Source organism: Puma concolor, chromosome D4 (assembly GCF_028749965.1).
Source record: "Puma concolor isolate L17-30 chromosome D4, mPumCon1.1.hap2, whole genome shotgun sequence".
Lineage (NCBI taxonomy): Eukaryota > Metazoa > Chordata > Mammalia > Carnivora > Felidae > Puma > Puma concolor.
This window is the reverse complement of record NC_141679.1, coordinates 6,612,236-6,625,040: the sequence shown is the minus strand read 5'-3', so window position 1 is coordinate 6,625,040 and position 12,805 is coordinate 6,612,236. Positions and strand designations below refer to the sequence as shown.

The window sequence follows — 12,805 nt, the reverse complement described above, 5'->3', positions numbered from 1 at the left end:
AAGCCCCGCATCGGGTTCTGTGCTGACAGCTCAGAGCCTGGAGCCTGCTTCAGAATCTGTGTCTCCCTCTCTCTTTGCCCCTCCCCTGCTCATGCTCTGTCTCTCTATGTCAAAAATAAATAAACATTAAAAAAAAATAGATAAGCTTTCTGCAGTGACCCATGGTTATACAGCCCAGGTAGCAAGACAAAAATCATTTCAGTTCCCAGTGGATGTTATTTGAATATATTTTTAGTTGTATTACTGCACATCTCATGCTCCAAACAAAGGAATTTAAGTGGACAACAATTTGATAAGCTGTAGAAAGTAAGTCTTTACAGGAGCAGTATAAGGGATAATACTACTTTTTGCTGGATGATGAAAGAAAGTTGAATAAGTGAATTTGGGGGACACCTGCGTGGGTCAGTCAGTTAAGCATCCAACTCTTGGTTTCGGCCCAGGTCACGGTCTCATGGTTTCATGAGTTCGAGCCCTGCGTCGGGCTCTGTGCTGGCAGCTCAGAGCTTGCTTAGGATTCTCTCTCTCTTCTTCTCTCTCTGCCCCTCCCGCACTCATGCTGTCTCTGTCTCACTCAAATGGATAAATTAAAAAAAGAAAGAAAGTAAATGGATTTTTAAAAAGTTTGGACTAGGCGACCTTTGTCTGTGAGAGTACTCTGCCAAAATACAAGGTAGCATTATTTAAATTGAACACTCTTGGGGCACTTGGGTGCCTCACTCCATTAAGCATCTGACTCTTGCTTTCCGCTCAGGTCATGATCTCATGGTTTGTGAGATTGAGTGCCTGCTTGGGATTCTCTCTCTGCTCCTCCCTTGCTCTCTCTCTTTCTCTCTCTCAAAAGAAATAAACTTAGGAAAAAAAAATTTAAGTAAATAAACAGTACATTCTCAAGTCAAGACATATCTTTGGTTGCTTGAAGAACTGAGCCATATTTTCCAAAGTGACCATAATTGCTACATGAAGAAGTATTACTGAAATGTGATAAGAGAATCCAACATTTAGATGAAACCATATTATGGCTGTAGAAGCCAAATCCAAGGAAATTACTTTAACTTGCAAATGTCACAGATTTGGTCAGGAGCAGAGCCAGGCTAGACCCCAGGTCTTCTGGCTCTGACTGATGCTTTAAAAAAATTTTTTTTAATGTTTGTTTATTTATTTATTTTGAGAGAGAGAGAAAAAGTGCACACACGTGCACATGAGTGAGCGGGAAAGGGGAAGAGAGAGAATCCCAAGCAGGCTCTGCACTGTCAGCACAGAGCCCAGCATGAGGCTTGAACTCTTGCACCGTGAGGTCCTGACCTGAACTAAAATCAAAAGTTGAACATTTAACCAATTTGAGCCACCTAGGCGCCCCTGATTGAATGCTTTTTATACTCAACATGCTACATTACCTTATTTTTAAAGAAGTGAGCCAGGATTGTAAGCAAACCATAAACTTATTTAATCTTTTAACAAACCTTTTTTTGAGGACCTACCGTGGAGACGTATGCTAAACATTGTTGGTGAACAAATATGTTCAGATATATGGGATTTTTAATTGAGGAGGGACCAAGAAGTATCCTTAGCTTTAATTTTTTTTTTTTTTATGTTTACTTTTGATAGAGACAGAGCATGAGCAGGGGAGGGGCAGAGAGAGAGAGGGAGACACAGAATCTGAGACAGGCTCCAGGCTCCGAGCTGTCAGCACAGAGCCCAACACGGGGCTCAAACTTACAAGCCATGAGATCACAACCTGAGTTGAAGTCAGACACTTAACCGACTGAGCCACCCAGGTGCCCCTGTATCCTTAGCTTTGAAAAGACAACTTGCAAATATATCCAGGGGAATAAAGCAGAACATGAAGCAGCAACACACCTCTAAAACAGTGTTACTTGTGATGAACAGTACAGGAAAATAAGTGGTAGGTAAAAAATGAAGCAGCATCAGTTATGCATATAATATAGCAGGTGGGTATTTAATATATTTGAATCAAATCAGTAATCTGGGAAATGTTAACCTAGAACCAAGATTGCAAATCTATTTTGTATGATGTTGAATGACCCAGAGAATTACACCAGCTAAAGCCGTACTACGAACTGTTCACACCTAGCAGTTCAAAACTCTCAGAACTCATCATATTTTCTCCACAAGAGTTTCTTTTCCTAAGGTACTTAGTCTTAACAATGACAACACAATTCTCTTAAGTCATCAGAGCTCAGAACCCCCGAGTAAAAACCTTTGACTATGTTTTTTATCTCTTGCACTCTCTTTTCATTCTTTCTTCTCACTGTCTTCTTCACCAGTCCCCTGTAACTTCGTACCTGGACTATCGTAATAACCTAATTAGTCTTCCTACCTTCTCAGTCCTGCACATCACTGTCAGGTCTTTCTTCCCATAGCGCAGTTTTAACCATATCCCTTTTCTGCTCAGGCTTTACACCTCTTCCCGTTTCTTAGAGCATGAAGTCCAGCACCCCAGACTGTCACTAGAGGCAGAGCCATAGTTTAACATCAATAGGTGTAGGGCTTGCCCTGTGGGTTGGAGAGGAAGAAAGTGTTTCCCCCCTTTTTAAAAGACACAATCCTTTGACCACCTTTTCCACTTGGCTCCTGATATTACTTTCACACTGCTTTCACTAGCATCTTTTTATCATAATCTTAACCACCATTATGTCAACATACTTTAAATTACTGAAAAAGTACCACTTTTCAGGAGAATTATGCCCAGGAGGGATAACTCCCTCTGTTCTCCCAGAAACTAGGCTTCTGTCATTCCAAGTCCTCCAACATGAGTCCCAAACTGACTTACCTAGATTTATCTCTTAATACTGCTCAACAGTAATTTCCAATCCAGCCAAACTGGTTTATTCACCATTCATTCCCTGAAAGTATCTTGTACTTTCAGGACTAGAGAGGTGTGGAAAGAAATGGAAAAAAGTAGAAATGGGTCCAACTGATGGATTGGATGGAAGAAATGACAGGAACAAATCAAGAATGTTTCCTTGGTTTTGGTTTATGGATGAGCTATTTATTTATGTGGGGGAGGAGGGAATTTGGACAGAATTCCATTTGGGACATGTTAAGATGTCCATTATTTTTCCAAGTAGAGATGTCATGTAGGTAATCATTTAAAATAATGGATATAGTTAAGGTAACTTAAGGAAGTGTTGTTACAGAAAGGAAATGAATAGAGGACCGGGACCTGAGACAATCTAATATTTAGAGGTTAGGTTGAGGATGAGTCAGCAAAGAAAGACAAAGAGTGGTCAGTGAAATAAGAGGAAAACAAGCAGGGTTGAATTTCATGAAAGCAAGAGAAATGGGTTTAAGTGGGAAAAAGTGGTCCGTCATTTTAAATGTGTTTACTGAAGCATCAAGTAATAGGAGCTTTGTGAATTGGCCACAGTGAACTGATGGGTAAATTCAGTATAGTTGGAGGACAGCTTCCAGACTGGATCAGGTTGAAGAGGTTATGAGGTTGGTAAGGAAGTAAAGACAGTAACTGTAGATCACTCTTTGAGAAGTTTTTCCATGAAGGGGAACGGGAAAATAAAGTGATAGTGGACAAGAAGAGAAAATTCTTGATTTTTATTTGAGAGATAGTACATCAAGTTTATATGCTGATGGGGTGAGCCATGAAGAAAGAGACCGATGGAGTGAGAATTTTAAAAGGAGTGAAATTTTGAATGGGATCCAGAGCACAAGAGAAAAGTGAGTCTTTAATTCATCAGGGACACGTCTCCATTTGTAACTAGAGGGAAGATGGTAAAATGGGGTAAATACAAGTAGGTTTTAGATTTGGTAGTAGAAACATGAGAGCATTCTCCTCTGATTAACTCTATTCTCACTGAAGTTTAAAGTGAAATTACTAGTCAAAACTGGTAATTTGATGGTACACCCATGTCTGGTTTGATTACCTTTTTTTTTTAATGTAGCTAAAATTTCTGCTTTTGGCCATGATGGAGGATCTTGAACCAGATGTGCCCTTCCCCTATAAGCAACTAGAAAACTGGTTAAATAGGAAACATCTAAATACAGACATTGGATAATTGGCTCAACTGTGATCCCTAAGGGAAGGGAAATAAATGATGTGAGCCTTACGATAGTTTCAACAATAGAAGGTATCTAGACTGAAGCACAATGAGAAAAACAACAACAAACCAGTCTCACTGTCCTGTGGGTTACTATCAGGCAGTATAACATCTGTGCCCTGGAGTCCCAAAATAAAAGGGGAAGGGAAATTTAAAAATTATTTAAAGAATGAAATTTTCTAAATTCCAAACAATAAGCCTGCAAAGTCAAGAAGATCATGAATCTTAATTAAGCAGAATGAACATAATACATCAGGGCACGTTATAAACTGTTAACTTAGAATTATATTTTAAAAATCCTTAAAGACTTTTTAAGAAAATCAGGGGCGCCTGTGTGGCTCAGTCGGTTAAGCAACTGACTTCGGCTCAGGTCATGATCTCACGGTTCGTGGGTTCAAGCCCTGCATCAGGCTCTCTGCTGACAGCTCAGAGCCTGGAGCCTGCTTCGGATCCTGTGTCTCCCTCTCTCTTTGCCTGTCCCCCACTTGTGCGCGCACGCTCTCTCTCTCTGTCTCTGTCTCAAAAATAAATAAAATGTAAAGAAAATCAAAGGTGAGAAGATCTATCCACTTACTTGTACTCCCAGAAATAATTAAGGATATTCTTCAGACAGAAAATTACACCACATGGGAACTTGATCCTACAACAAAGAAATAAAGAGAGCCTTCGGTGAATATGAGGGCAAATATAAAATGCTTTATTTCTGATTTCCATGAAAGAGAATTGGATTGAGCAGAGCCATCCATCCCCCACTTTCCAGTGCTGCTCTCCTCCTTCATTCCACTTCTTCCAACCCAATGGCCATGGCCATTCTTGGCATCCCCTATGAGTGATGACATCTCATCAGGGCAGACCATAGAGATCCCGAGCTTCAGTGCTGTCGCAAAAAAGATGGTGGAGCACAAGAAGACCAACAACAGTCTTAAACAGTTAAGGGAGCAATTGAAAGAACTTACCGATCAGTATGAAAAGTCTGAAAATGACCGAAAGGACCTACAATCACCCAAGTCGGGTCAAACTGCGTGAAGTACTTTAGAAGTTAATTGAAAAATTCGTTGTTAAAAGAGCCAAAATATATTGTCAGTTGTCATGGTTAGCTTGAAAAAAGCATCCAGGAACAAGAGTTGCTTTGGATATGATTACGTCGATATTTGCCAAGATTTCACTGATCTTACAGCATGTCTCATAAGGATGTAAGGAATATTTCTTTTTCTCAGGTGGAGGGATTATCTGAACAGATCAGAGAATTCAGAGGCAATACAAGTACCTCTTACAAACCTGGAATTATTCCACTATAGGAATAATATCTCCAAAAGGCTGTTTGTTATCTGGGCCAACAGGAAAAACACTAATGGCAAGAGCTGCTGTTAGCCAACTGGAATGCAATATCTTAATCGTAGTGTACAGTTGTACTGTAGACAAGTACACTGGTGAAAGCGCCCATTTGATCAAAGAAATGTTTACATTAGGAATCATCAGTCATGCATCATTTTTATGGATTAAAAAAAAATGCCATTGGTGGATACTGGTCTCCTGGAAGTACTTCAGCTGATAGGTTGAGAGGACTTTATGAGTTACTCAAATGGATGGATGTGATACTCTGCATAGTTAAAATGATCATGGCTATCAACAAGTGCAGTGGATTCTGCTTTGCTGTCTCCAGATAAATAGAAAAAATATACATTTATTTATAAGCAAGGTTGAATATCCCCCAAATCTACGGAGGTACCATTACAAAGCATGATAAAATAGATTATTAGAAACATTTATAAGGTTTTCAGATGGCTGTAATGGAGCAGATCTGAAAAACGTTTGCACTGAAGCAGGCATATTTATAATTCATGCCGATCATGAGTTGGTAGTATAGAAACACTTCATGAAAGCAATCAGAAGTAGCTGGTTTTGAGTAGCTAAAGTCTAGATTGGACTACAAACCTGAATTCCAAGAAGCTAAAGTATCAATTGGATTGGAGATTTTTGATGGCTACATGACACATTGGCTTAATGTAATAATCAGTTATAGATGTATGTATGCGATGGCAATAATGATTAAAAATGTATGAATAAAAATTATTTTAAAAAAAGTAATGAAAATTTATTATGCAATTTGTAATAGATGTAGAGTAAAAGATATAACAAATAGAAAAGACAGGAGGGAGAAATTAAATATGTTGCTGAAAAAGTCTTAAACTGCCTGAGAAGTGATATATTATTATTTGAAGGTAATCTGCGATAAAGATGTATATTGTAAGCTCTAGAGCAACTACTAAATATCAAAATTATCTAACTACTAAATATCAAAAATTAAGAGAAATAGCTAAGTAATATAGGAGATAAAATGGAATTATTAAAAAAAAATCACCCCAATAGAATGCAAGGAGAGAAAAATAAAGATCAAATGAGACAAATACAAAATAGCAGGAGTGTAGATTTAAACCCAAATCATATTGATAAATTAATCAATGATCTAAACATTCCAAATACAAGACATATTGTCAAATTCAGTGAGAAGGCAAGAACCAATTACATGCTGTTCACAAGGGACCAATGTTAAAGATGAAGATACGTAAGAAGTAAACAGGTGGAGGGGTACCTGGGTGACTCAGTTGGTTAAGCATTGGACTCTTGATCTCAGCTCCGGTCTCAATCCCAACATTGTGAGTTCAAGTCCTGCAGTGGGCTCTGCACTGGGTGTGGAGCCTACTTCAAAAACAAACAAACAAAAAAGATGGAAGAATTATATACAAAGTAAATGCTAATCAAGTTGGGAGTGACTATATGAATATCAGGAATATGATAAAGGGAGACATAATAACCAAAAGCAATTTGTCAAGAAGACATGGCATGCGCCTAGTATTATCAGCATTTTGAAAGACATGAAATATAAGTAATCTAAAAGGACAAATCAACAAATACACAGGTCTAGAAATTTCAACACTTTTAATTGACAAAGCAGTAAGATGAGAGCAAGATCAGTAAATATATAGAACATTGAACACAATGCAAATCAGCCAACTTGACCTAAATGACATTTATAGAACACTCCACCCAACGAGAGCAGAATACACATATCAAGTACACATAGAATAATCATCAAGATGAAGCATTTGCTGAGCCATACAACAATTCTCAACAAATCTTGAAAGATTAATATTCTTCTCTGTCAACAACGTAACAAATCAATAAAAGGAAGATATTCAGTACATGCTGTGAAACACAGGACACTTAAACTGAGTCAAAGAAAAAATAACAAGAGAAAATAAAAAATATTTTGTAGGTGCACCTGGCTGACTCGGTAGAGCACATGACTCTTAATCTCACGTTCATGAGTTCAAGCCTCATGTTGGGCATAAAACCTACTTTCAAAATAATTGTAATGAAAACATAAAAATATGTATGCAGGTAAGCTGGGATAAGAGTGACATTTATAGCTTTAGATTCCTCTATTAATAAGGAAGAAAAGTATAAATAACTTCAGAAACAAGAAAACAAAGGACATTTTTAAAATGTTTTTCATTTCTTTTGGGAGTGAGAGCACAAGTGGGGGAGGAGCAGAGAGAGAGAGAACCCCAAGAAGACTCCATGCCTAGCACAATGTGGGGCTTGATCCCACCAATGTGAGTTCATGACATGAGCTGAAATCAAGAGTCAGGGGCTTAACCAACTGAGACACCAATTGCACCAGAAATTAAATTCAAGTAAGTAAAGAGGAAGAACTAAAGCTAGAAGTATAATTCAACAAAACAAAAAACAAACAAAAAAAAAAAAATGAAGGAATACAAGTGAGAGCAAAAGCTGCTACTTTGAAAATATCAATACAGTTGATAAACTTCAGGTAGAATTATCAAGAGAAAAAGTTTAAAAGGACATAGATGACCAAAATCGGTAATTAAGAGGTTATTATTCATACCCTACTAACATTTAAAGGATCATGAAGGAAATATGAACTTTATGCCAATAAATATGACTAAGGACTTAGACACAACTGATTTCTTGAAAGAAAAAATGCCAAATAGACTAAAAAATTTTTAACTTAAAAGGATGCCTGGGTGGCTCAGTGTTTAAGTGGCCAACTCTTGATTTCAGCTCAGGTCATGATCTCACGGTGACATTGAGACCTACCTCAGGCTCCATGCTGACAGCACAGAACCTGCTTGGGATTCTTTCTCCCCCCCCCTCTGCCCCTTCCCTACTCACAGTCTCTATAAATAAACAAAAAACAAACATTAAAAAAATTATAGTTAAAAACTTGAATCCAAAGTCTCTGTAAATTTCAGGAATTAAAGAAGAAATACGATAATCCTACACAGATTCTTTATGAAAATAAAAGCCAACACTTCCCTACTACCTTCACGAGGCCCCCATTACTCTAATACCAGAAACAAAAAGATAAAACTATACACCAATATTTCTTATGAGTATTGACACAAAAACCCTTAATGGATAGCAAAAAGATCCAGGAAAAAGGGAAAAAATATGATATAAATATGTCACCACAGATACTTTAGATTTTATCTGAGGAATACAAAGTCAGTTTAACCTTCAAAAAAAATCAATGAAATATACACCATATTGACAAGATAAAGAAGAAAACCTATATAATCATCTCATATGCAGAGAGAGCAGTAAACAAATTCAATACTCATGATAAAAAAACCCTCAGCAAACTGGGAATAGAAGGGAACTTTTTCAATTGGATAAAGTGCATCTGCAAAAATGAAGCTAATATCACACTTAGTGGTAAAAGAATGAATGCTTTCCCCCTGGGACTGGAACAAGGCAAGGATGTTCACTCCTTAGTCTACATTGTACTGGAGGTCCTGGGCAATGCAATGAGGATGAAAACAGAACTAAAAGACCTCATATTGGAAAGGAAGAAATAAAACTGCCTCTACCCATAGATGACATTATTTGTGTAGAAAATCCTAAGCAATTTATAAAACAAAACAAAACAAAAAACCTACTAGACCTACTAAGTGAATTTATTATATTGTAGGATGACCAAAATACAAAAATTTACTATTTTTATATACTAGCAACAATTAAAAAGTAAAATTATTCAAAATACCACTTAACATAGAAATAAAATACTTAGGGATACATTTAACAAGATATTTGTAAGTACTGTACATTAAAAACTACAAAATCATGTTGAAATTGAAGGCCAAAAAATGGTCTATGCTATTTTGTAATTTTTAGTGTACAGTACTTACAAATATCCTGTTAAGTGTATCCCTAAGTATTTTATTTCTAAATGGAAAGACATACCACGTTCATACATCAGAAAACTCAATTCTCAAAATGATCTATAGGTTCAGTGCAGTACCAATCATAATCTCAGCAAAATGTTATAAAAATGAACAGATCTAAAATTTATATGGAAATAGCAAGGACCAAGAATAGCCAATACAATTATTTTTATTTGTTTGTTTGTTTATTTATTTATTTATTTAAAGTACACTCCTCACCCAATGCAGAGCCCACCAAGGGGCCTGAACTCACAATGCTGAATTCAAGCAAGACCTGAGCTCAAGACCTGATCTGAGATCAGGAGTCAGACACTTAACCAACTGAGCCAAACAGGAGGCACCCTGGCAATACAATTTTTAAAAAAGAAAACAGGGGCGCCTGGGTGGCGCAGTCGGTTAAGCGTCTGACTTCAGCCAGGTCACGATCTCGCGGTCCGTGAGTTCGAGCCCCGCGTCAGGCTCTGGGCTGATGGCTCGGAGCCTGGAGCCTGTTTCCCATTCTGTGTCTCCCTCTCTCTCTGCCCCTCCCCCGTTCATGCTCTGTCTCTCTCTGTCCCAAAAATAAATAAAAACGTTGAAAAAAAAAATTAAAAAAAAAAAAAAAAAAGAAAACAAAGGTGGGAGAACTTAGACTACCTGATTTTAAGACTTAAAATAAGGCCATAGTAATAAGACAGTGTAATGTCAACATAAGAATAAATGTAGAGATTAATGAAATGGAATACCATATCATACGTATGGTCATTTGATTTTTGTAAGATATGCCAAGGTGACTGGATGACAGAACAGTCTTACAATCAATGTGCTGGAACTACTGGTTAGCCACTTGGAAAAAATGAACCTTGGCCTCTATTTTCACCATACACAAAAATCATCTCAAATGGGTTATAGACCTAACATAAAAGCTAAAACTATAAAACTTCTAGAGGAAAATTTAGAATATTGTAACAAAATTGGCAAAGATTTGCTAGCTACAAAATGCAAAGTACCCCAGTTATAGGAGAAAAATTGATAAATTGAACTTCATCATAATTTAAAATTTCTCTTTTAAAGATACTTTAAGGGAATGAAAAGCAAATCACAGAGTGGGAGAAAATATTTGCTTTTCCTATAGCTGACAAAGGACGTGCATGAAGAATTTATGAACAGGCAACAACCTCTTTGACCTCAGCTGCAGGAACTTGTTACTTGACATGTCTCCAAAGACAAGGGAAATAAAAGCAAAAATGAACTATTGGAACCTCATCAAGATAAAAGTTTCTGCACAGCAAAGAAAACAATTAACAAAACTAAAACGCAACCTACAGAATGGGAGAAGTTATTTGCAAATAAAGTATCAGAAAAAGAGTTAGTATCCAAAATCTATAAAGAACTTATCTAACTCAACACCCAAAAAACCACACATAATCCAGTGAAAAAATGGGCAAAAGATGTGAACAGACACTTTCCCAAAGACCTCCTGAGGCTGACGGGCACATGGAAAGATGTGCAACATCACTCATCATCAGGGAAATACAAATCAAAACCACAATGAGATACCACCCCACACCTGTCAAAATGGCTAAAATTAACAACTCAGGAAACAACAGATGTTGGTGAGAATGCATAGAAAGGGGAACCCTTTTGCACTGCTGGTGGGAATGCAAGCTGGTGCAGCCACTCTGAAAAACAGTATGGAAAATAGTATATTAAAAATAGACCCAGCAATTGCACTACTAGGAGTTTGTCCAAAGGATACAAAAATGCTAATTCAAAGGGGCACATGCACCCCAATGTTTATATAGCAGCACTATCAACAATAGCCAAGTTATGGTAAGAGCCCAAATGTCCATCAACTGATGAGCAGATAAAGAAGATATGGTGTGTGTGTACACACACACATACACACACAATGGAATATTACTTGGTGATCAAAAAGAATGAAATCTTGACATTTGCAACAAATGGATGGGACTAGAATGTATTATGCTAAGTGAAATAAGTCAGAGAAAGATAAATGTATGATTTCACTCATGGAATTTAAGAAACAAAACGGATGAACATAGGAGAAAGGAAGGAAAAATAAGATGGGGAGGCAAACCATTAAGAGACTCTTAAATACAGAGAACAGACTGAGGGTTGCTGGAGGGGTGTTGAGTGGGGTGATGGGCATTAGGGAGGGCACTTGTTGGCATGAGCCCTGGGTATTCTATGTAAGGGATGAATCACTAAATTCTACTCCTGAAACAAAGCAAACAAAATTTATGAAGACCTCTTACAATTCATTCATAAAAAAAAAACTAAAACGACACAAAATATTTGTACAAACACCTTATAAAAGGAGATGTGTGAATGGCCAATAAGCATATGAAAGGAGGCTCAACACCATTACTCATGAAGAAATGCAAATTAAAACCACAGTAAGATAGTACAACATCCTCACTACAGTAGCTAAAATTGAAAAGACTATGTCAAGACATATGTAAGTCAGGATCCAGTCTTTTGCACTTTATGGCTAAATATATTCAAAACTCAGGTTTGTAAAAGATATAAACGTAAAAATTTGAAAGACTGATAATACTAAGTGTTGGTGAAAAGGTGGGACAACTGGAGCTCACTTTGGAAAATCACTTGACAATTTCTTATGAAGTTGAATATACATTTATCATATGCCACAGCATTGCCACTCCCACAGATTTACCCAAGAGAAATAAAAACACGTTCACAGTAAAACTTGTACATGAATTTCATAGCAGCTTTATTCCTAATGTAATGGAATGCTACACCAAAATTGAACAAATTACTGATTCGTGCAACAACACAGATGTATCTGAGAAACCTTATGCTGAGTGAAATTAGCCCAGCATGAGTATGTACTGTATGACTCCATTTATATTCTACAAAAGGAAAGGCATCCATACTGGTAATGGTAATCTGGGCCAGGATTGACTTGCAAATGGGCAAGCCACTACTAAGCATTCTAATTTCCATTTGAGATGAAATCCGTTTACTACCATCCTTGCCTTAAAACAATTCAAAACCACTTTCTAAACCAATGTCAGGGGCTTTATCATTGAAGCCCACCCAAGAAAACATGAATCACATCAGGTATTTGAACAGTAAATTTAACACAAAGAGTTAGATTTGTATTAGAGGACCAAAAAAGAAGTCAAATAGCAAAGTAACACAGAGATTAGAAAACAAAACAACACATAAAACAAACTTTAGGAGGCAGCTACCATGCCTACACAAAGGAAAGACTTTAAGGTTATCAGAACATGGAAGCTTAGAGGAAGGGCACCCATGGAGTGGGGACCCAGATCTCTGAGGAGAATGTATTGTCTGCCCAGCTGGTGCTGGTACTACAGGGGCTTGGGGAAGGGCCCCCACAGAGATGGGGCTCACATTTTTGAGGAAGGGGTGGCAGTCAGCTGGCATTGGTATCTCTCAGGGAAGGAGATGATGCTGGTTGTGGGAGTTGAGGATAAAATGAAAAAAGCTGTC

The 12,805-nt window shown here is 37.4% G+C and overlaps 1 pseudogene; it reads left to right on the top strand.

Moving 5' to 3' along the window:
* The first annotated feature begins 1,241 nt into the window (after nt 1-1,241).
* Nucleotides 1,242-6,157, top strand: LOC147574688 (26S proteasome regulatory subunit 10B pseudogene; annotated as a pseudogene).
* The last annotated feature ends 6,648 nt before the right edge of the window (nt 6,158-12,805 follow it).